This window comes from Typopeltis vanoorti, chromosome 5 (genome assembly GCF_054136105.1).
Source record: "Typopeltis vanoorti isolate ZY-2024b chromosome 5, IOZ_Tvanoo_1.0, whole genome shotgun sequence".
Classification (NCBI taxonomy): Eukaryota; Metazoa; Arthropoda; class Arachnida; order Uropygi; family Thelyphonidae; genus Typopeltis; species Typopeltis vanoorti.
The window spans coordinates 92,277,210-92,299,178 of NC_143553.1; the positions used below are offsets into that span (position 1 = coordinate 92,277,210).

A 21,969-nucleotide genomic window follows, 5' to 3' on the forward strand; every position below is an offset into this window, starting at 1 on the left:
CTGTAGACCTGACACTAACTTAGTAAACCTCCTCTGGACTTTCTCCAATATATCCTCATTCCCCTGAACACCAGGTGACCAAATCTCTGCACAGTAGTCCGTATGTGGTCTGATCAAAGCCTTATACAAGGGAACCATAACCTCTTTGCTTTTGCATGTCAATGTCCTCCTTATTTCCATAATCTGTTGGGATATTCTTACAATTTTAGCAATGTGACCCCTGAACTTTAACATTAACGACAGTAATTTAATGGTAAATGGTACACTGAACTACCTGGGAGAAAATTTCTCAAAATGAGTATCTGTTAAAACTGAGAAATTTTATTGTTAAAACACCATAAGATTTAATGATTACAAATACAAAGAGCCAACAAGTTTCACTAGCCACTGTCTAGCATTTTCAAGGCTGTACTGGTGTGAAAACAAATGCATCAAGTTACATGAAAACATACACTTTAGTAACTGTTAGGCCATTATATTTGATAATTCGTGTTTGATGGCGTGCATGCATTCGAATGCTTCAGTCAGAATCCGGTACATGACCACGTGTTGTGTAGTTTTTCGCATATTGTAGTTCTGTTGAGCTGAGAGAATTGATGAGATATTTCCATGTCTTTAAGAATAGCACCTTGATTTCTATTTAAATCATTGCCTGTGCGTAGCCACATATTTTCTATCCCACATATGAAATCCTAAAATGGATTTCATATGTGGGATAGAAAAAAGTCTTTATCATCTTCCAGAGGCTACAGCAAATACTATCAGATTCAATAGTATGACTATTCTTGCCTCAGCAAAATCACCAACACCTAATGCTACTCCAGATGATAAGAAAGCAATCCGCAATTTACGTAACAACAAAGACATTATAATAACCAAAGCAGACAATGGAAATTCAACAGTCATTCTCAACTCGAAAGATTACTTTAATAAGATTAACTTGTTACTAGCAGACAGTTCCACGTACCAAGTCTTAGATAAAAATCCCATCATGAGTAATCACCTGGATACTAATGCTCTTATCCGCAATATGACCCGTTGGTCAGATGAACTAAAAAAATAACTTAAATCCTTACACCCTATTACTCCACACCTTTATGAGGCACCGAAGATTCATAAAGAAAACGTACCACTTCGTCCAATAGTTGATGGAAGATCCTCACCTACGTACTTACTAGCAAAGCATCTGGCAAATTTAATGAAAGGAAAAATTAGACAAACAGAGACCTACATTAAAAACTCTCAACAATTTGTGGAAAAAATCAAAAGGATCAAAATATCACAAACTGATATTATGGCTAGTTTAGATGTAGTGTCCTTATTCACTAATGTACCGGTCGTAGAGGTGGTCAACATTTTAAAAGATCTCTTCCCTCAGGACATCACCCAGTTGTTTCATCATTGCCTGAAATCAAATTTCTTCAAAGTAAATAACATAGTATACAAACAATCGGAAAGTCTAGCCATGGGTAGCTCCCTCTCACCACCATGTGCAGACCTATTTATGGAAAAACTTGAAAAGGATATTTTTTCCACTATTTCACCTAAACCGTTGATTTGGTGGAGATAACTCGATGACGTGTTCATCGTCTGGAAGGATACCATGGAAAACCTTCTCATGTTTCTTAATAAAATCAACTTACTACATAATAAGATCAAATTCACTATGGAACTGGAAAAGAACAAAGAACTACCCTTCCTTGACATACTAGTGAGGAGAGAAGATAACAATGTCCAACTGTCCATTTACAAGAAACCCACAGATACAGGTAGATATCTACATTATTCGTCTAACCATCATAGATCACAAAAACACAGCATCATTCATATGCTCTATAATAGAGCCTTAAGGCCTATTTCGAAAGAAGGAGATGTACAGAGAGAACTGTCACAAATAGTTAACAATCTATCTCTGAATGGATATCCTTCTAACATTTTAAACAAATTGCTTTTTAAAGACAACCCCCAACAATGTGGAACAGAGTCCCAATATGTGTCCACAGCTGTCATTCCATATATTAATTCGGTTTCCACAAAATTGGCGAGAATGTTAAAAGCTCATAACATTAGAGTGGTTTTTAAACCAACTACCACAATCAGGCAAGTCTTCAGATCTCCCAAAGATGAGGTCCCGTTCTTCAAATTTCCTGGAGTATATGAAATTCCATACACGTGTGGCCTTTCTTACATTGGACAGACCTCTAGAAGTTTTGAAATAAGACAGAAGGAACATGCGGGGGAAGTCAATCACAATAGAATCATCACATCTGGTTTAGCTCATCATTTCGCAACATCAAATCATGTTATAGATTGGAAAAACAGTTCTATACCTTACATCGAGAATGACTACAGACACAGAACTTTCAAAGAAGCAGCAGTGGTGCCATGCACAGGCAATAATTTAAATAGAAATCAAGGTACTATTCTTAAAGACATATGGAAATATCTCATCAATTCTCTCAGCTCAACAGAACTACAATATGCGAAAAACTACACAACACGTGGTCATGTACTGGATTCTGACTGAAGCATTTGAACGCATGCACGCCATCAAACACAAATTATCAAATGTAACGGCCTAACAGTTACTAAAGTGTATGTTTTCATGTAACTTAATGCATTTGTTTTCACACCAGTACAGCCTTCAAAATGCTAGACAGCGGCTAGTGAAACTTGTTGGCTCTTTGTATTTGTAATCATTAAATCTTATGGTCTTTTAACAATAAAATTTCTCAGTTTTAACAGCTTAGACCAAAAATGAACAGTTTAATGAGTATCTGTTTCACTTCCTCCAGAGAAAGGGTACAATTAGTCCCTTCAGAAAAAAATTAATATTATTTACTGCACAAAGCAAAAAAAAAAAAAAAAAAAAAAAAAATTATTGTGAATTCTGCTCATATATACTTTAGTATAATGATGGTCTCTCAATTTGAAAATCTGAATCATCAAATGAATGAGCCTTCAATTAGCCAACAATTGAATAAGTTATTGAATTGAATATAATAAATTTAGTTTAATCCTTTATCCAAGTGTGAGCAAACAAAGTTTGCGCCTGAAAGTATCTTCAGGACTGAGGTAAGGTGGTACACACCAGGGCAACTCGTTGCAAAGGTGGAGCAAGCTACCAATACTCCTGTCTCAGTATCTCCTATAATGCAAAACACATCTCCTTACGGATATGTCTAATGTTCTGCATTAAGGGAGGGCCACCACCCAGACTAGTTTCAACCTTTATTGAGGTCTCTTCAGTGGGAGCCAGGCCCAAGCTGAGATACCAGGCAGAAGCATTCGCAGGTCATCTCTACCTATAGGAGTTGCCAAATGGTGTGCCACCCATTTTTAATAAATTACTCTGGATTTAGAGAAAGATGTTGAAAGTTTATTTTTCACTTGGTTAGAGTATAATAAATTTTAGTTTAGTGGGAGCCAGGCCCAAGCTGAGATACCAGGCAGAAGCATTCGCAGGTCATCTCTACCTATAGGAGTTGCCAAATGGTGTGCCACCCATTTTTAATAAATTACTCTGGATTTAGAGAAAGATGTTGAAAGTTTATTTTTCACTTGGTTAGAGTATAATAAATTTAGTTTAATCCTTTATCCAAGTGTGAGCAAACAAAGTTAGCGCCTGAAAGTATCTTCAGGACTGAGGTAAGGTGGTACACACCAGGGCAACTCGTTGCAAAGGTGGAGCAAGCTACCAATACTCCTGTCTCAGTATCTCCTATAATGCAAAACACATATCCTTATCCTTACGGATATGTCTAATGTTCTGCATTAAGGGAGGCCCACTACCCTGTCTAGTTTCAACCTTTATTGAGGTCTCTTCAGAGGGAGCCAGGCCCAAGCTGAGATACCAGGCAGAAGCATTCGCAGGTCATCTCTACCTATAGGAGTTGCCAAATGGTGTGCCACCCATTTTTAATAAATTACTCTGGATTTAGAGAAAGATGTTGAAAGTTTATTTTTCACTTGGTTAGAGTATAATAAATTTAGTTTAATCCTTTATCCAAGTGTGAGCAAACAAAGTTTGCGCCTGAAAGTATCTTCAGGACTGAGGTAAGTTAGCGTACCAAATGACTTCTAGTACAGCACCATATAATTGTACCTTCAAGTTACTCAACCTTTCAGTTATCTGACACTGTGGTTGGATAACTGGGGGTACCATTGTATAGGCTAGGGATTAGATAATCCAAGAGGACTCCAGTAAGATCAAGTAACGACTTTGGAAACTGTACTCTGCTATTATAACATTTCAAAAGTGATTTCACTTTATCTTCTTGTCCAAAAAGAAAGTACAGCAATGGTTATTGAGAAAGTGAAGGTCACTAAACCAATCATAAGTATTCTAAGCATTTCAAAAAAAGTTTTCCTATAGGTTAATATCGGCCATAGCAAGTGTTAGAAGTCAAAGTGTAGACATGCCTGTGGCATGAAGCAAGATGGCAGAAACAAAACAGAGTGACAACAAAGCACTATGAGTCTCAGTGCTGCAGATAGAACTCTTGAAGCCTTAAAATGCCAAAGCTACACTCTAAACATTATGTATAAGAAAGAGTATACTTTGTGATTCCTGTTGCCAGTAGATTCATGCCACTTGTGCCAAAATTGGCACGAATTGGCAATTCATGCCAAAATCGAAGAACCAGTGGTCAAACTCCTAAGCACCCTCAGGCAGGGCAGCCAGCCATTTTTCTGTCCTTTGTACCTCCCCGCAATTAAACAACCCCCAAACCTCTGCAAGTGGATGGCCAGGAACAGCACCTTATAATGCTCGATGAAACTTTCTCATGGAAAACTGACACAATCGAAAAAAAAGCTCAAAGCAATCCATGATCAGCATCGCATCTCGAAGCTAACATGCCTATCCTAGACAACGACAACAAGCTTTGTGATCTTACTGCTTCATCAGTTCAAGACACGACTGAGGCAGAAAATAAGATGTACAATGCCATCATCCTAAGCTTTCATTTGGAAACCGATGCAACACTAAATGACGACATTTGCAGCCTCACTGAACAATGCAATTTTGACCCCGAGACAGCCTCATCAGGTGTCACTGTTTCAGGTCAATGATCTCATGGAGAGATGAAAAGAACTTCCTACACTTAATAAAAGTGACCTGTAATAACCCAACAAGCCGATGGACATTCATATCAGCCATAATAGCAAGTTGGAAGGTACCAGCCCAACATCACACATATGAGAACAGAAAGATTTGACCTATGCACTGTGCAAAAAAAGGCAGCAATTAAGAAAAGAACTGGAAGAGAAATGCAAATGGCGAAGAAACATGGACAATCAATTACAAAGAAGAGATACTAATGAGAAAATCAAACTCTGTAAACAACCAATGTGAAAGCCTGATCCCAAACACTACATAGGAAACGTGTGGGATATATGTTCAAAAACAAACTTCACGGCACCTTCTCGATCCATTTCACAAATATACGTGGCCTCAGTTCTAACCTTAATGACATTCACTTCCACCTTCAGTCTGCAAAGCCTCACCTGCTCTTCCTGACAGAAATTCAAATCTCAACCTCATCAAACATTACCGTCTGCTTTCCCAACTACACACTCTAATGCCTTTACACGGATGGGGTCTGCATATATGTTTGCTCCGATATACCATGCTGGAAAGTATCCAACCTGGAACCTCCCAATTTTGACCTAATCTAGCTAAAAATCATCCTACTCCAATCTACAAAATTCATATGCTGTGTCTACTGCTCTCCTAATGCCAATAACCACCCTGAACTCTTCCATCACCTTTCCTTAAATATTGATTTTTCTCCAATCCAACTCTCCAAAAAGTGAAGTTATCTTCCTCGGGCTTCCAACTGCACAGATCAAGCAGGTTGAGATGCTGACACTTTTGCAATCACAAATGATCTCTCACTAATTGTTCACATGCCCACCAGAAAACCAGAATCCCAACCACTCCCCAAACACTTTGGACCCCTTCCTCACCAGTGACCCATCTTAGTACACTATGAATACTGTCAGCCTGCTAGGCAGCTCAGACTACATGTAGTGCAGATCTCTTCCCCAAAGTAGCAACACATACACAAACACTCGCATCCACATGTTGTATGGCATTACCAGAAAGCCAAGCGCAATGATCTTCACAACTTCTACTTCTCATTTCTTTGGTCAGATTACTGTTTCTGATCACTCGAACCAAACCTATATGCAGAAAGAATCACTGAAATAATACTCATTGGCATGGGAACATTTATTCCCCACTCCACCCTAAATTCTTGTCTACTAACTAAGCCTTGATTCTCCCACAGGTGGCACCAATGCTCTACAAAAGAAGAGTCAGACATACAACTGGCTTGCGTCCAAAACACCATTTTCCTACAGCCTACACCAAAGCTCGTAATAGCTGCAAGAAAATTATTACCACATCAAAACAAATTCTGAGAAAGCTAAAAGCAAGATACTTGCATCCTGCCCAAATGGCAGCCATGCCTTCTGGACTCTAGCTAAAGCTAGTGGCCATAATTTCTGCCCAACAGTGCTATTGCAACACCCACAGAAAAAGCCAACCTCTTGGCTTCCCACTTCTTCTTCAGGTTGGGCCAGGAATGAATGATCATGGTAAATGTTAGATTATTTTAATGGTATTGATTACAACACAGAATGATAAGAAAATAATCAATATTAACTTATTAGCTAATATTTCACCGGTATTATATCCAGCATCTTCAGAGCCCAAGAACAGTTTGCCACAGCACATGAAACAATTTGGCATAACAGTGGGACTAGTTTAAAAAAATTGTAACAGACAACACAAGGAACTAAAGTCCTAATTTGACACATCTATGTGGAAAAAGAGAGAAAACGTGTATTAATTAGATCTTAAAATGACTTTCTCCCAGATTTTTTGTAAGTTGAGGTTTGGGGTATGTTTTAAAGCTGCTGTTGATTCAAAAAACAATCTCTCTGACTTATGACTTCTGCATAGCCCTTTTGTGTTCTTCAATTTGATCATGTGTGAAAGGGTATCCAAGGCATGGTTTGCTAGACTCAACTTGCCATAATAATAGTGGGGATATTTTTTTTATGGAAAAGCTAGCTATGAATACAGCCACACCAGTAGTTTGACTACACTACGTTGAATATGTGCTTGCTATTTGGCCATTATGTAAATGCACTGGATACATTTTTAGTGCCTTTACATAGCCAACAACCTAAAATCCACTTCACAATGGAAAAGGAAACTAATGACTGCCCTTCCTGGATACACTAATCACATGGTTTCCTGATGGTTCATTATCTTTTTTTTTTATTGAAAACTCACACATACAGGGAAATATTTGCACAAACAATCACACCATCATCCAACTCAACAGTATGGTATCCTAAAAACACTAATTCACAGAGTTAGAGCTATCTGTTCCAATGACAATGCTCTTACCACCTTGTATCACTTTCTTAGGCAATGGCCATAATCCCCATAGGATAGAAAAAATACTAAATGCTCCCCATAAATCCCCTACATTGACTATCACACAAGACTATAGCAAAACTGTTACCATCCCATACATTCAGGCACATCTGATAATATATCTAGAGTGCTTAATAAATATCAGCCACACACACCATATTTCAACCATATGTCAAATTGGCAATTCTCATCCGTCCACCTAAGTACAAACTCTCTTCTTTATCACATCCAGGAGCTTATGAAGTGCCCTGTTCTGGTTTACTATGGAAGACGGAAAGAATTGTTGACATCCACCTTGGTGAACATAAAAAATATATTCAATGCTACCGTTATGGCAATTCAGGTCTAGCAAACCATGCCTTGGATACCCTTCACACAGGATCAAATAGAAGAAAACAAAAGTGCTACACAGAGGTCATAAGTCAGAGAGATCGTTTTTTTTTTTAGAATTAGTAGAAGTTTTAAAACATAATTCAAACCTCAAGTATGGCTGTATAAATTTACCAAAAATCTGAGAGACAGTCATTTTAAGATCTAACTAACACGTTTTCTCTCTCTTTTTTTTCCACATTGATGGTGCCAAATTAGGACTTTAGTTCCATGTGTTGTCTGTTACAATTTTTTTTAAACTAGTCCAACTGTTATACCAAACTGTTGTTTATACTGTGACAAACTGTTCTAGTGCTCTGAAGATGCTGGATATAATACCAGCAAAATATCAGTGAATAAATTAATAAATATTAATTATTTTCTTATCATTCTGTGTTGTAATCAATACTGCTGTGAAAGTAAATTAACATGTACTGCCAACACATAAGCCTTACCATGCAATCATGGTAAATGTCCTCCAACTATTCCAAGCACCTAACACTCAATGCTGTGTTTGATCTTTTGTCAAAAAAAAAGATCAGAAAAATTTTGCTCAAACTGGATAACCAAAAAATCTCCTGGCCCTGATGGCATTCCTCAAATTGTTCAAAAGATCTGTACCCCAGAGTTGACTCCTATTTTATGCCGCCAATTTACACTTTCTTATTCTACTTATTATTACTATTACCACTCCAAGACCTCATGGAGTCAAAGACTCATCTGGGAGGTCCTTTTATCACACACAGCTCATCATGCCGTGTTTTAAACACATTCACACTCTTTGCAGACACCACATTCTCAGGCAAGGCATTCCAATCATTCACAACTCTGCACGAAAAAAACCTGCCTCTCACTCCCTCTTTATACAGCTTACAGGGATGAGTTCTGGTTCTCCCCTGATCTCCAACTATTCTCTGTAAAACTTCTCCAGCATTGATCCTATAACAACCCCTTACCAACTTGTAGGTCTCTATCATATCTCCCTTCTTCCTCCTGTCCACCAGACTCTGCAAATTACATCTTCTCAATCTTCCCTCATACTTAACATTCCAAAGATCAGAAACTACCTTAGTCATTCTCCTTTGGACCCTTTCCAACATCTCTTCATCCTTCTGAAAACCTGGTGACCAAATCTGGGCACAATAGTCCATGTGTGGCCTAATCAAAGCCTTAAACAACGGAACAGGGAATCTCCCTACTTCTACATGTCAGTGTCATCCGCATCATTCCCCAAAACCTTTGTGTTGTCTTCACAATTTTGGCTATGTCCCCCCCCCCCTAAATTTCAGATCCTTATCCACTATCAACCCCATATCTCTTATTTCCTCTACCTCCAACAATATATTCTCACCAAGCATAAATTCTGCATCCCATCTTTGTTTTCCAAATTTTAAAACCTTACATTTTGCAACAATGAACTCACATCCCCATTTCCATGCCCAATCACTCAATCTATTCAAGTCTTCCTGTAAGGCCACAATTCACTACACTTCATGGTTCACCCCAACTTTGCATCATCTGCAAACAACTCAATATCTCCATCCAAATCTTCACCTATATCATTAATATACAAGTTAAACAGAAATGGACCTAAAACAGACCCCCTGAGGCACTCCACTAGTAACTTTCCTTTTCCTGGATATTGCTCCCCCCCATACACAACTTGCTGATACCTATCAGATAGCCAGTCTCCAATCCAATGCACCAATCTAATATCCCACCCCATCTGCTCTAGTTTGACTGTCAACCTATCATGAGGTACTCTATCAAAAGCCTTTGTGATATCTAAGTATATTACTGTGTAACCTTTTCCTCTGTCCAAGGAAGCAGTCACTTTATTGTAATAAGTAAGCAGATTACTAAAACATGACCTCCCTTTAGCAAATCCATGCTGTCCATCAAAGATAATACCATTGTTATCAACCCAATTCAAGATCCTCGTTCTCACAAGCTTCTCCAACAACTTAACCACAACACCTGACACACAGATAGGCCTATAGTTTGATGCTTGAGTCCGATCACCTCCTATATGAAGTGGCACAATCTTGCCTTCCTTCTACTCCTTAGGAACTTGACCAAGTGCAAGACTCATATTAAAAAAAATGTCAAGGCAGGTGTCAACTCCCTGGCACATTCTTTCAGAATACATGGTGATATATTATCAAATCCAACAGCCTTATTAACATCTAGTTTACTCAACTCCCCATACACCTCTTGCTCACCTACAGTCAGTCTCTCCTCCCCATCATCAACTGCTCTCAATCCCTCCATGAAGTCACATTCACAAGATTGAAAGATCTTTATGAACTGCTCATTAAGTATCTCCACCACACATTCTGCATCAGCTGTCTTTATACCATTTTCTCCAATCAATGTCATCCTTCCATAATTATTCTTTCTTTTGCTAGCTACATATCAAAAGAACTCCTTAGGATTCTTTTTGGCTTCATTAGCCAACTGCTGTTCATACCTCTCTTTAGCTACCCTCACCAACCAAGTCACCCTCCTTGCTTGGTCTTTGTAGACCTCAGGGAATTGGTTATTTCCACTTCTCTTATGCTGCCTCCACAATGCCTTCTTTCTCTGTATCGCATGCTTAATCTCTTTATTCATCCATCTCACCCTTGGAATACATTTATACATTGCATCTACTAAGCAGTTTTTGAAAATCCCCGAAGCTGCATTGATCTCTTTTCATTGAGCTCTTCATAATCACTCCCCTTGTAGTTCCACATATACCCTTTTCTCACAGAGGTCCTCGCACTGCTGGCAACCACCCAGGTAATCATCTCATGGTCACTCTCACCAATTGGTGGATGATTTGACACCTCATTTATAATTACATCCTCTGATGAGATCACCAAATCCAAGACCTTCAATCCTCGTGTGCCCTCTGTTACATACTGTCTGAGGTAGTTATCTCTCAAAAACTCAAGAAACTCATTTTCTTTGCTTCCAGTTGCTATCTCATCATTCCAGTCTATATTGCCATAATTAAAATCACCCATAATGATCACCCTTTTCTTATTTACTTGGCTAATTTGATTGTACATTTCATTATCACCACCATTCACATTACCTGGTCTATAACAACATCCCACCAAGTATTTGATTCCATTCACCTCGTCTCACACCATACTGCCTCAAAACCACTGGCACTATTTCCCTCTTGCACTTTATATAGACATAACTCTTTCTCTATCATCAGTAGTACTCCCCCTCCCTTTTTACCCCTTCTGTCCTCACGAAACACATCATACCCTCCCATCTCTATTCCTATCAGGATGTCATCTTCTTTCAACCATGTCTCACTTATTCCGACAATCTATGGGTGAACAGACACAATTAGCACAACCATTTCAACTGCCTTGTTTCTTATACTTCTAGCATTTGTACACACACACACAACAGTTCATTTCTGGATCTACAGCTAGTTTCACTGATACCACTCACTCGATGTGATCTCTCCATGCTCGACCGGGGCTATTTCCCTTTCTGCTTCTTCATTTTAAAACCCTTTTCAATTCGAACTGTTTCCTCTTGATACCTGGTCATCCCATTCCTTCCTGCCTACACATGCTCACCTCCTCTTGGAGCATCCACCTTTCTCATGCTGTGTACCCCTGTCCGCCCTGATCCTCCCTGTTTCCCTGCTCCTCTTGCACACCCATTCTCTCATTTTCTATACTCATACCACTCACTTCCCCATTCATAACCACCTCTTCAATCTCTCCTGTCTTACTCTCCCGCTCTTCCACATCACTTCCCACTCGATCTGATTCATTCTCTCCATTCACTTCTCTACCTTCCAGCAACAGTCTCTCCAAGCGACTCACACCATAACCACTCAAATGCAGTCCTTTGCTCCCATACAGCTCATTTCGTCCCTCACTCTCATTCCACACATTAACAAACTATACTCCCATCTCCTCACACATTTCAGCCAGCATATCATTCATAATCCTTGCTCTCCACCTCATTTCACCACAGTCATACCTAGGCAACACGCTAACTACCCTTCCTGTCACACTATTCTCTTTTATCCTTCTAAGCAATCTCCTGATATCCATTTTGACACACTCTTTGTCCTCTCTCAAATCATTCGTACCTATTAACTCTTTTGCTCGCTCCTGCCTCATATCCAATGCCTCAATCACTCTACTCATTTTAGCGCCTGGAAAACATACCTTATGCATTCTATCCTCCAGCACACCTTTAATAATGGAGTCGCCATACAACTCCACTCGCTCATCTTTCGTTAACTCTTTTGTGCCATCATTATTTATATTAATAGTTTTTACCCGAATTTTCTTAATTTCATTCCGCATCCATTTCATTTCTTGCTTCATCCAATTCAATTCAACTTCCGAATCTCGCAACACATTCTCTCTATCATTCAATCTTTCTAACTCTCAACCCCCTCTTCTCAACTTTCAGACTCATTCATCTTTCTTTGTTTCTATTTTCATGTATCGAACTTTCGCTATCATTCATTCTTTTTTTGCTATCATCCATTCTTTAGATTTTTCCTAAGAAGGATGACAAATTCTTACTTTCAAAAGTACTGCCCAATTTCTCTAACCTCAATTCTTTCTAAAGTAATGGAAAGAACCATCAATGGCTAACCTGAAGACTCACCTAATAAATAACCAACAGTATGAATTCTGTCACTATCAATCAACAGGGGGATCTATTAATTTTTGTCACCTATCTCTGGACAAATGCCTTGGAAAGTTTGACAAATCTGAAGTGGTTGCTCTTGATATCCCCAGAGCTTTTGACTGGAATTGGCAAAAAGGTGTATTAGGAATCCCATTATTCAGTCTATCCTAACTTCTGCAACTGAGTAGCCAACTTTCTGGCCAGATGCTAACTTCGAGTGGTTGTGAATGGCTCCTATCTTCTACCTATACAACTAATGCTCTTTCTCTCAAACACTTTCTTCCTTCTATATCTACTCCAGCTCACTTTCAATCCAATACACAATTTTGCTGATGGCAGAAGATTACACTCGTCCTTTTCATTTGACAAACTACAAAGTACAAATCACCACAGCCTCCAGAAATCTAACCTCTACAACCTTAAATTCCAATCTTCAAAAGATTCAATGAGTTTGGATTACATTATCAATTTTAATGCCAGCAAAACACAGCTCTGCATTATTTCCTAAAAAAAAACTCTGTTCTTCCAATCTTACCCTTGACAATACTCAAATCTCTATTCAAGATGAGATTCACCTTCTTGGAATAACTCTAATCTCTCTTAGCACAAACATATTACAACTATTACCTCCTCTGAATCCAAAAAATTAGGCTTTCTCCTTCACTTAAGGCATTACTTTAAATCTGAACAGCTCTTAACCATATAAAAATGTGCCCAAACATTGAATACTGCTCTCATATCTGGGATGGTGCTCCTAAGAGCTCCATGAAAATACTGGATTCTATACAGAACGGAACAGTTAGATTGAATGACGACCCTCACTAATACACTCCCACTCACTTTTGCACAGTGATTCAGTCTCTGCAGCCTGCATTCTTCTATAAATACTTCTATGGCTAGTGTTCATAAGAACTGGCATTGATAATTTCCCCACTCTCTACAAATCTGTACAAACGCGTGCATCAGCTAACCAGTACCCTCTCAGAGTTCAATTGCAAAACCCACAGAACAAATTTCTGATCTTCTTTGTTTATCCCTTCCACTGCTACTTCTGTGGAACAGTCTTCCACCACGTGTTTCCCAAGGAAGACAACCCACAGATTTTCAAATCAAACGGGCATAAGTTTCTTATCGCCCATCAATGGTACTAACGTATTACAGGTTATGGGGTCTCCATAAAAAAAAATTAATTAAAAAAGCAGGATGGTTTTGTAACAAGCAATGAAATCCATCTACCACCAAGAGATCCGGAGACATGCTCTCAATGATTTAATGTATAACAATTTAGTCAGGAGCTGAATATAGACTAAATATCATCTCTTAGTCTACAATTATATGACAGAATCAATATTATGATTATTATTACACAATATTTGATGAGTGGGATAGCACAGAAACCTGTTCTGGGACTACAGTTTAATGTTATATATCAATCATCCTCAAACACATTCACTACTACTTCTAACATACACTCTCTTTATACTGTCTCCCTGCTCACCTTGACTCTCCCCATTTTCCTCTCCATTTTGCATTCTTGTTCTCTCATCATTATCTTTCACACTGCTATTACTCATTTACAATCCTTTGTTTCAGCTCTTACATGCTGTCATTGCTCACTGCTCCTCCTTGCACCAACAGTCTCTCTAGCTGACTCACACCAAATCCAATTAAATATGTCTGTCACTTTTGTAAAAATCTGTCCTTCCCTCATATGCATCTTGCACATTTACAAACTCTTCTCACCAACATACTATTCATTATGCAAATGAAAGGTCACAGGACCTATAACACTACGGTGCCAAGCATGAGTAAGTGATTAAGGCGAAAGAAAGAAAGAGGCCTATTTATATGTTTTTTTTAAGAGTTGGAGGTTATACTTGGTAGGAAAAACAGTAACGGGGAGATTGTTCCAAAGAATGAAGGAAGATGAGAAGTTTGTTTGGTATGTTTGGAGTTGGACAGTGTATGTGTTCCGCAGCAGCTACTTTTGTTCTCACACGGTTAGAAGAAAGCGGATGAATGGTAGCAGCTAATTCAGAAGAGCTTATAAAAACATAAGTTTATATAAAGTTTTTTCCTGGTTTAAAATCACTCAAGGAATTGACCCCTGAAGTTCAGCAGATTCCTCTGCAATCACCCTGTACAAGTATAAATATTTAAATGGAAGCAGGCACAAGGATAAACATTCAAACATTATTTTACTTGCCTTTTACATTGGTGCAGGTTTAGGTTTGAGAAGTTATTTAAAGAGTGCCAAAGCACTTCTACACCACCCAAACTTAAATTGGAATGACTGCCTCTGTACTGCAATAAATTGTGAGATGAGTAGGAGACACTTTCAAAATTTGGGAGTCTCATCCTCAACAATGACAAGCAGCAGTACATTCATTCAATGATCAATTGGTATAGCCTTTGCTACTAATGGCTCATGCAAAAAGTTAAGCAAGTTTGAGCATGGTTAGTAATTGGAAGGGGAACAATCATTCGATGCTGGTGGCACACCCTCCCTTGTTGACACCTCCAGGGAGTCTTTAGACTCCCTGGAGGCATCATATAATAATAATAATTCCCCACCCCCTTTTTTTATATAACGCTATGACATTCAATTAATTATTATTTCAAATCAATTAATTTAATATTGGCTTTAATTGTAATCTTATTTTGTTTTGTAACCACCCATAAGGTGGAACTCAGCCAGCTCAGCTCTGTAAAAAGGATTATCATTCTTTGTTTTGGCTTCACCTTGTGATTATACTGATGCACTGATGATAGCCAGTCAGTTTCTGGTTGAATAATTAGGTTGAAACAGTTGTAATAATAAAAACTATTGTTTATTCTTGTGAATATGTGTGTCTAATAAACAAAAACAGTATTTTTTTTTTAAATTTGTGACAAAGATCAAAACTATTTGATTAAAAATTTTTGTAATTCAATTTAGAATGACAAGATTAGTAAATCTTCAGTAAAAAAAAATACATGATAGAATGGAAGTAGAATCAGGGTGCCTTTATTTGATAGGCACTATCCTCAGGTTTCTTCTCTAGTAATGACTGATACAATGGAAAATAAGAAAGAATGAAAAAAAATCTTTCAGATAACTGACTTCTAACTTTCTCAGGTGAAAAGCTTTAATCTATCTTAATGTGACAGGGGTGCTTGAAAATGGCACTATTTCTTGTAATTACTTTAGTAATTTATGATATTTAATTATCATCATCATAACAAACCTCCATGGAGTCAGACTCATTGTGAAAGGTTTCACTCAGTAAGCTGGTTGGAAAGAGTCAGGTTCAAATTCTGTCTAGGATGCAAAGAACCTTTATTGTGATTTTTCAACTGAAGGTAAGTTAACCTAGTTAACATGTGTAAGTTAGCATGTGGAGGAGTGGCAGGGATTTCCCTCTTGGAAACTGGTTTTCATCCTGCAAAACAGAAAGAAGAACACACAACACACTGGCCTGATGGTCTTAGTTGTTTCATCCATACATCCAAAACAACAACAACAATCTGAGAGTGATATATCATTTTCATCATTATTTAAAAATTTAATAAATTTATTATTAAGACTTAATATATTTTGGTATTTTAGTCTTAGTATATTTATAGTAGAGGAAGGTGTGTGCGCATATATACGTGGGTGACGTTCAATGGAATGCAGCTCTAGAAAATCTGAATTTTGGCAAGCGCCGTCATCTGATCTTTACCTTAACATATATGATAATGATCCACTACACATGTTGGTCTTTCTGCATTTGTTACAAGAAATCCTTTGAACAAGCCTTCTCCACGCCAAAATTCAAAGTCAAAATCAAACTTATAGTCAGCTGGCTGGTTGGATGATTCGGAATTATGGCTGAAGCAACTATCATTTTATACCATACGTCACTTTGCAATATTTTCAGTGCAGTGCATTCCAATGTTAGTGTACTTCCAGACTGCTTGTTATCATTTACAACTATGATTTGAGTAAAGTATTCCACTTATTAATGGTAACAGTTTGATGTTAATTCTTTTTCTTCTTCTGCATAATTATTACTTTATTTATATGTCTAATGCTGTATCAATCCTCATTTAGATTATATAGCTACACTAATTCTACTTTATATGTAGGGCTTAATCAGTTTGTAAACTGATCAATTAGTGGGCAGAATAAAGTATAATCATTATGGGAATCCGTTAGTAAACTTGTTAGTAGCAGACTCCCGTAATGATTATAAACTTGTTTCTCTAATGCTGAACATGTGCAACAAATAGGTTTTTTATATACTTTGTGTTATTCCAAAGTAAAATGGCAGAGATATTTGTAGCTAGATATCATATTCTTTACAATAATTGTTAGCCTGCTATAGGGGATAGATAGAGGAGGCAGCTTAATCAGCTAGTAAAGACATTTTGATTTTTAGTATGACATGGAAAAGTCTGTAATGGTTAAAATTATGGACAAAGCATTTAATGCTTATGAGGCTGATGTGCTATAGAAAGCATTACCACTGGGTTTCTAAATCCAGAATATTTTTTTCTGGTAATTACTTAATTGCCTCAGTATTAATATCTCATAATGCAAAAACATTATGGAAAGGGTCACTATCCAGACTTGTTTTGACCTTTATTGATATGTCTTCGATAGGAGCTGGAGCAGAAAATAGTTTAATGAGTTCAGAAGCAATATATTTTTATATACACATAATAAAATGGTCAATCCATATTATTAAACATTATGATCAGAGAGAGCTGTAGAAATTTTTACTGCAGGGTTTCAAAGTATACTATACTTGAAAATAATTATATTCTTGCTTTAGTCATTTACCCAAGTGTAAACAAACATAGTTTGCACATAGAGTACCTTCACAACTATTCTATTTATATACATAGCCTGTTGTCATCTCATCAATCACTTTAGTATACCAAAATGAAACCCAGAGGTAAAGCTTTCTACTTCTCTCCCTGATTCAAAGCATTTTCTAATATAATGATATACCATTTTACTACTTGTATATGAAAAATATATGATCTGCTAGACTAATTTAACCTTGAGATCTTCCTGGGACTGGCTCCTGCTGAAGATACCTTAATAAAATTCAAAACCTGTCTAGGCAGCAGCCTTTCCCATGTTTTTGTGTTATGAAATACAGAGCAACTGATGTAAAGTCAGCAGCTTCTATATACAAAAGACTAGTCCTGATACATGCACAGCTTGTTTGTTTACACTTGTATATAAAGGATTAAAATAAGAATATAATGATTGCTGGTATGTTATCTGTTAACTGAGTATTCTCTAGCTTGCCTGTTTTGCATGGTGAAACACCCAAGTTTCTGGGAGGGAAATGCAGCTCTATATGAAACTAATTAACTCACCTTCAACATAAATTCTTTAAGTTCTTTTGCAATTACAGATGGATTCGAATCTAGATATTTCAAAAAGAGCAATTGTTATGCCATCCTCATTTAATCCCTTAAACTGAATTTTCAAAATTTCATAAAAGCTGATAAGTAGATAATAATAAAATAAATTAAAATAAAAACATTCAAAGGAGGAAGTGACTATAGTTTTTATGACATGACTGGAGTCACAAGTCTAGACATTGGACATAAAAAAGGACGTAAAAACCGATGGACTGCACTTAAATGATTGTGGAGTTAGGTGCTTGAAGAACGTGTTCTTCAGTGAATTTGGAAGTGCAAAATCGAGGAAATTAGAAATATTGGAAGGGGGGGGGAGCAATCAATCATGTGTCTAACCACCCATGGGATAGATAAGTATGAGTGCAGGAACTATTATGGAGAGCTGGGTGAAGTTCCCCAAGTTTCAAACCAGAATGGGCAGGTAATCACATTATGTAAAGGTAACTGTGGGCCCAATAGGATGTTGAAATGCATGCACACAAATGCCTCAATCTTCAGAAATAAAGGAGAGGAGTTTTTAGCATTGATCAGCTCAGCTTGGTCAAAAATTATTGACATCAGCGAGACCTGGTTGTCAGAGAACGATGTAGTTACAGGAATAAAATGCAATGGATATCGTATTTTCAAGGAAGACAGAAGAAATAGGGCAGTAGGATTTGTATTATTAATGATAGCTGAAGAACTTCAACCAACAAAAACAGAGGTTAAAGAAAATTATAGATCTGATGGAAATGTTTCATTTGAGGCTGTCTGATATGAGGCCAATAGAGCAAAACATATTGTTGGTTGCTGCTATAGACCTAGAGGTTCAGAAGAAAATGTGGATGACATGTATCAGCAGATTAGCATGACTGTAGGCTGAGCAATTATCATGGGAGACTTCAACTATGGTGATATAAACTGGAACAAAGATATGGCAAAATGGAAATGAAATTAATACAGTTACTAAGGGATAATAAAACAGCACGTGATGGAAGGAACCAGGAGTTTGAGTGTGTTGAATCTGGTAATAGCATCAGAAGATCTATCTTTAACTGCAGTAGCAACTCTACCTTGGATTGGGGAAAGCGCAAACCATGCAGTCTTGCCCTTGGAGGTTGCTCAACATGTGGAAATTTCAGTCAAAAAAAGGGTTTATGTGAAACTACTTGATGCATAGGAAGGATTGTTTGAGCAAGGCAATATCAGAGTCCATATCCAGGATCAGGAGGATAAATTGAATAGGGATTAAGTGAATGACTAGCAATATAAAGCAGGAGCTGCAAAAAAAAAAAAAAAAACACATTATGGAAGAAATATAAACAACAAGGTGATTAGCATGCTTGTGAGCAATATAAAGCACAAGCAAGAAGGGTAATAACTAGTATAGTAAAAAAGGCTAAATTGGATTTTGAGAGAAAATTAGCTAAGCAAACAAAGTAAATCCAAGAGTTTTTTCCCCATTACTATGTAGCAAGTAAGAGAAAGAATGATTATGGAAAGATAACATTATGCAATGTTGATGGTAGGAAAGTGACAGAAACAGAAGATATAGTTCAGTTACTAAGTGATCACTTTGCAAGGGTATATGATCCAGGTGGTGACTTTGCAGTTACTGAGGTGACAGAGACTACTGTCAGCATTGAGGTAGATGAACAGGAGGTCTCAGTATATTGAATACAATAGTGGACCTGAATAATATGTCTGATCGTGCGCTACAAGAATGTGCAAATGAACTGGCAGTGCCTCTGACGAAGTTGTTAATCTAAGTCTTAGCTCTGACTGGGTTCCAAGGGAGTGGAAAGAGGGTAAGACAGTTCCACTACATAAAGTGGCTCCAAGACAGAAGTAGCAAATTACAGACCAATTACTGTGTCTGGAGTGGTGGTTCAAGTATTGGAAAAGTTGGTTTAAAGTAAAATTCAAGAATGAGTGGGTAGGAATATGATAGTTTAGTAATTTCTTCACATTTCATAAGGTGAGAGCAGAATTAGATAAAGGAAATGACTATACCATGATACGGCTGGACTTTGCAAAGGCATTTGACAGAATACCACATGGAAAACTATTACATAACTTGTAGCAAAAGGGGTTGGTGGCATGGATGGGGTGGCTGATAGAGGGTGGTCTATAGTGGAGTTGAATCAAGGTGAATGAGGGTGAACAGTGGAGTGCATCTGGGATATGTACTAGGACCACTACACTTTAATTTGTATATTAATGATACAGCAAAATATTTGAAGGGGAACACTCAGTTGTTTGCCGATAATGCAAAATTAGGGAGGGCAATAGTTGATAAAGGTGATGTGGATATATTACAAGATGATTTAAATAAAATAGCAGTGTAGGCAAAAAACAATGTTGTCAATTCAATGTTGTAAAATATAAGGTGATGCACTTCGAGATGAAAAGATTACACACTTCACATCATACTGATGGTACCAGTTTACAGGAAATTGATGCGACTAAGAATCTGGGGGTAATAATGACGGAGAAGAGCACAAGTAAAGATAGGGGGCTTATAATCTCACTTTATAAATCTCTGATTCAGTCACATGTTGACTACAGTGCACAGATTTGGTCACATGCATTTCTTGGGAATCAGGAGATGGTGGAGAGAATTCAGAGGAAAGTGATCAAGCTAGTGACACTTTTGTGAAATGTTCCCTGAGGATAGATTGTGGGTGTTACCAAAGGGTCACTATAAGACTGACACAGAAAAAAAAATTTCAATACATGGAAAGTGGGAGGAAAAACAAGGGATCACGCATGAAAACTTTCTAAGAATGTGGTTAGTAAAGGTGTGTGGACTAAATTATTTTCTCGGAGACGTGAATGAGTGGAATGGATTGCTAGAGGCGGTAGTGTGCGCCCCAAAAGCGAATAGGTATGATAGGTAGTGTTAATGGATAGAGTGGCTCTCCCGCGATGAGTCTTTTGACTCCATGGAGTGCCGAAATAATAATAATAATATAGCACTTTATAAACCGGCGTCTTAAAAATCGACAAACATCTGTACAAACTTTATTACTTTATTTCCACACAAACGAGTGGAAATAAAGTTCATTGGATCGAGTATAAATTAACAAGTTATACTTGCAACTGCATAATATCAGAATTCAGGACACGAATTACATATCGTACCTAACTACCATGCTATAATTGTACTCACCAAAACACAAATCACTACACACTACATGAGGTACAGCACACGCTAATAACGAGTGACATCTATTGTCAACAACGTGAATTGAACAAGCAGACCACCCAAACATAAAGAAATGGAAATCATGCCTTTGTTCAAACATTTTCTGTGATTTTATTCAAACACTCTTGCATTTATGCTTTACTATCAAAATTTACTAAATTGAAAATTAACTTTTATTTTTTTTTTTATTAAATAGTTAAGATGAAGTCTGAGTTCGAGGCAGTTATGTGTGATCATGTGTAATTCAAAGCTCCTGTAAAATAGGCATTTTTTTATTTATTGATTTTTTTAATAGGGGGAATTCTCTATCATGTACATCAAGTGTGCACCTTGTATATCATAGATAATTACTGCACAGTACCATCTGTTTGAGTGAGGTCCGTTTTTTTTTCACTGTAACAATCATCACATGAAATTACGGGACAGTCAAACTCATAGTTATCTGTATAGCCCATATCATGACAGTGGAAGCCAAAGATACTGCTGTTCAGCTCTATTCTTTTGACATGCTCTGGTTATCATTAATTGTACTGTTCAGGTGCTTGACAGCTGCCATATACTACTGCTTCTGGTTGTGGCTTATTACCCTATCCCTCGATGAGTCTGTCGACTCCTTGGAGTTGCCCGAGATAATAATAATAATAATAATAATTAGATTTGTTTTTGATTACTACAGGTTTTAGTGAATTCATTGTATTTAACGCATTTTATAACGTATTTTAAGACACACTGTTAAATTAAGGTTTTTCTTTTTTTCTTTTTTGGAAATAACGCTAAAAACCAGGCAGAACAATAGAGCAGCATCGAAAGCTAATAATAATGATATATTCTAAATCAGGCGTGGCCAAATTCATTCTATACAAGGGCCAATATATGATGAGTGGTAGCCTCATGG

The 21,969-nt window shown here is 37.4% G+C and overlaps 1 protein-coding gene across 4 annotated transcripts in view; it reads right to left on the bottom strand.

Annotated features, from left to right (window-relative positions):
* The window catches only part of LOC150106650 (ELMO domain-containing protein 2), a 284,336-nt gene extending 263,266 nt beyond the window's left edge, over positions 1 to 21,070 (bottom strand). For 3 of the 4 annotated variants that reach the window (XM_090393249.1, XM_090393247.1, XM_090393250.1), the window contains exon 1: positions 21,039 to 21,070. The gene's annotated coding sequence lies outside the window, so the exon portion shown is untranslated. Of the gene's footprint in view, positions 1 to 17,839; positions 17,870 to 21,038 lie in introns of those variants that run through there. The other variant, XM_090393248.1, reaches the window with a different exon arrangement.
* Positions 21,071 to 21,969: the final 899 nt, after the last annotated feature.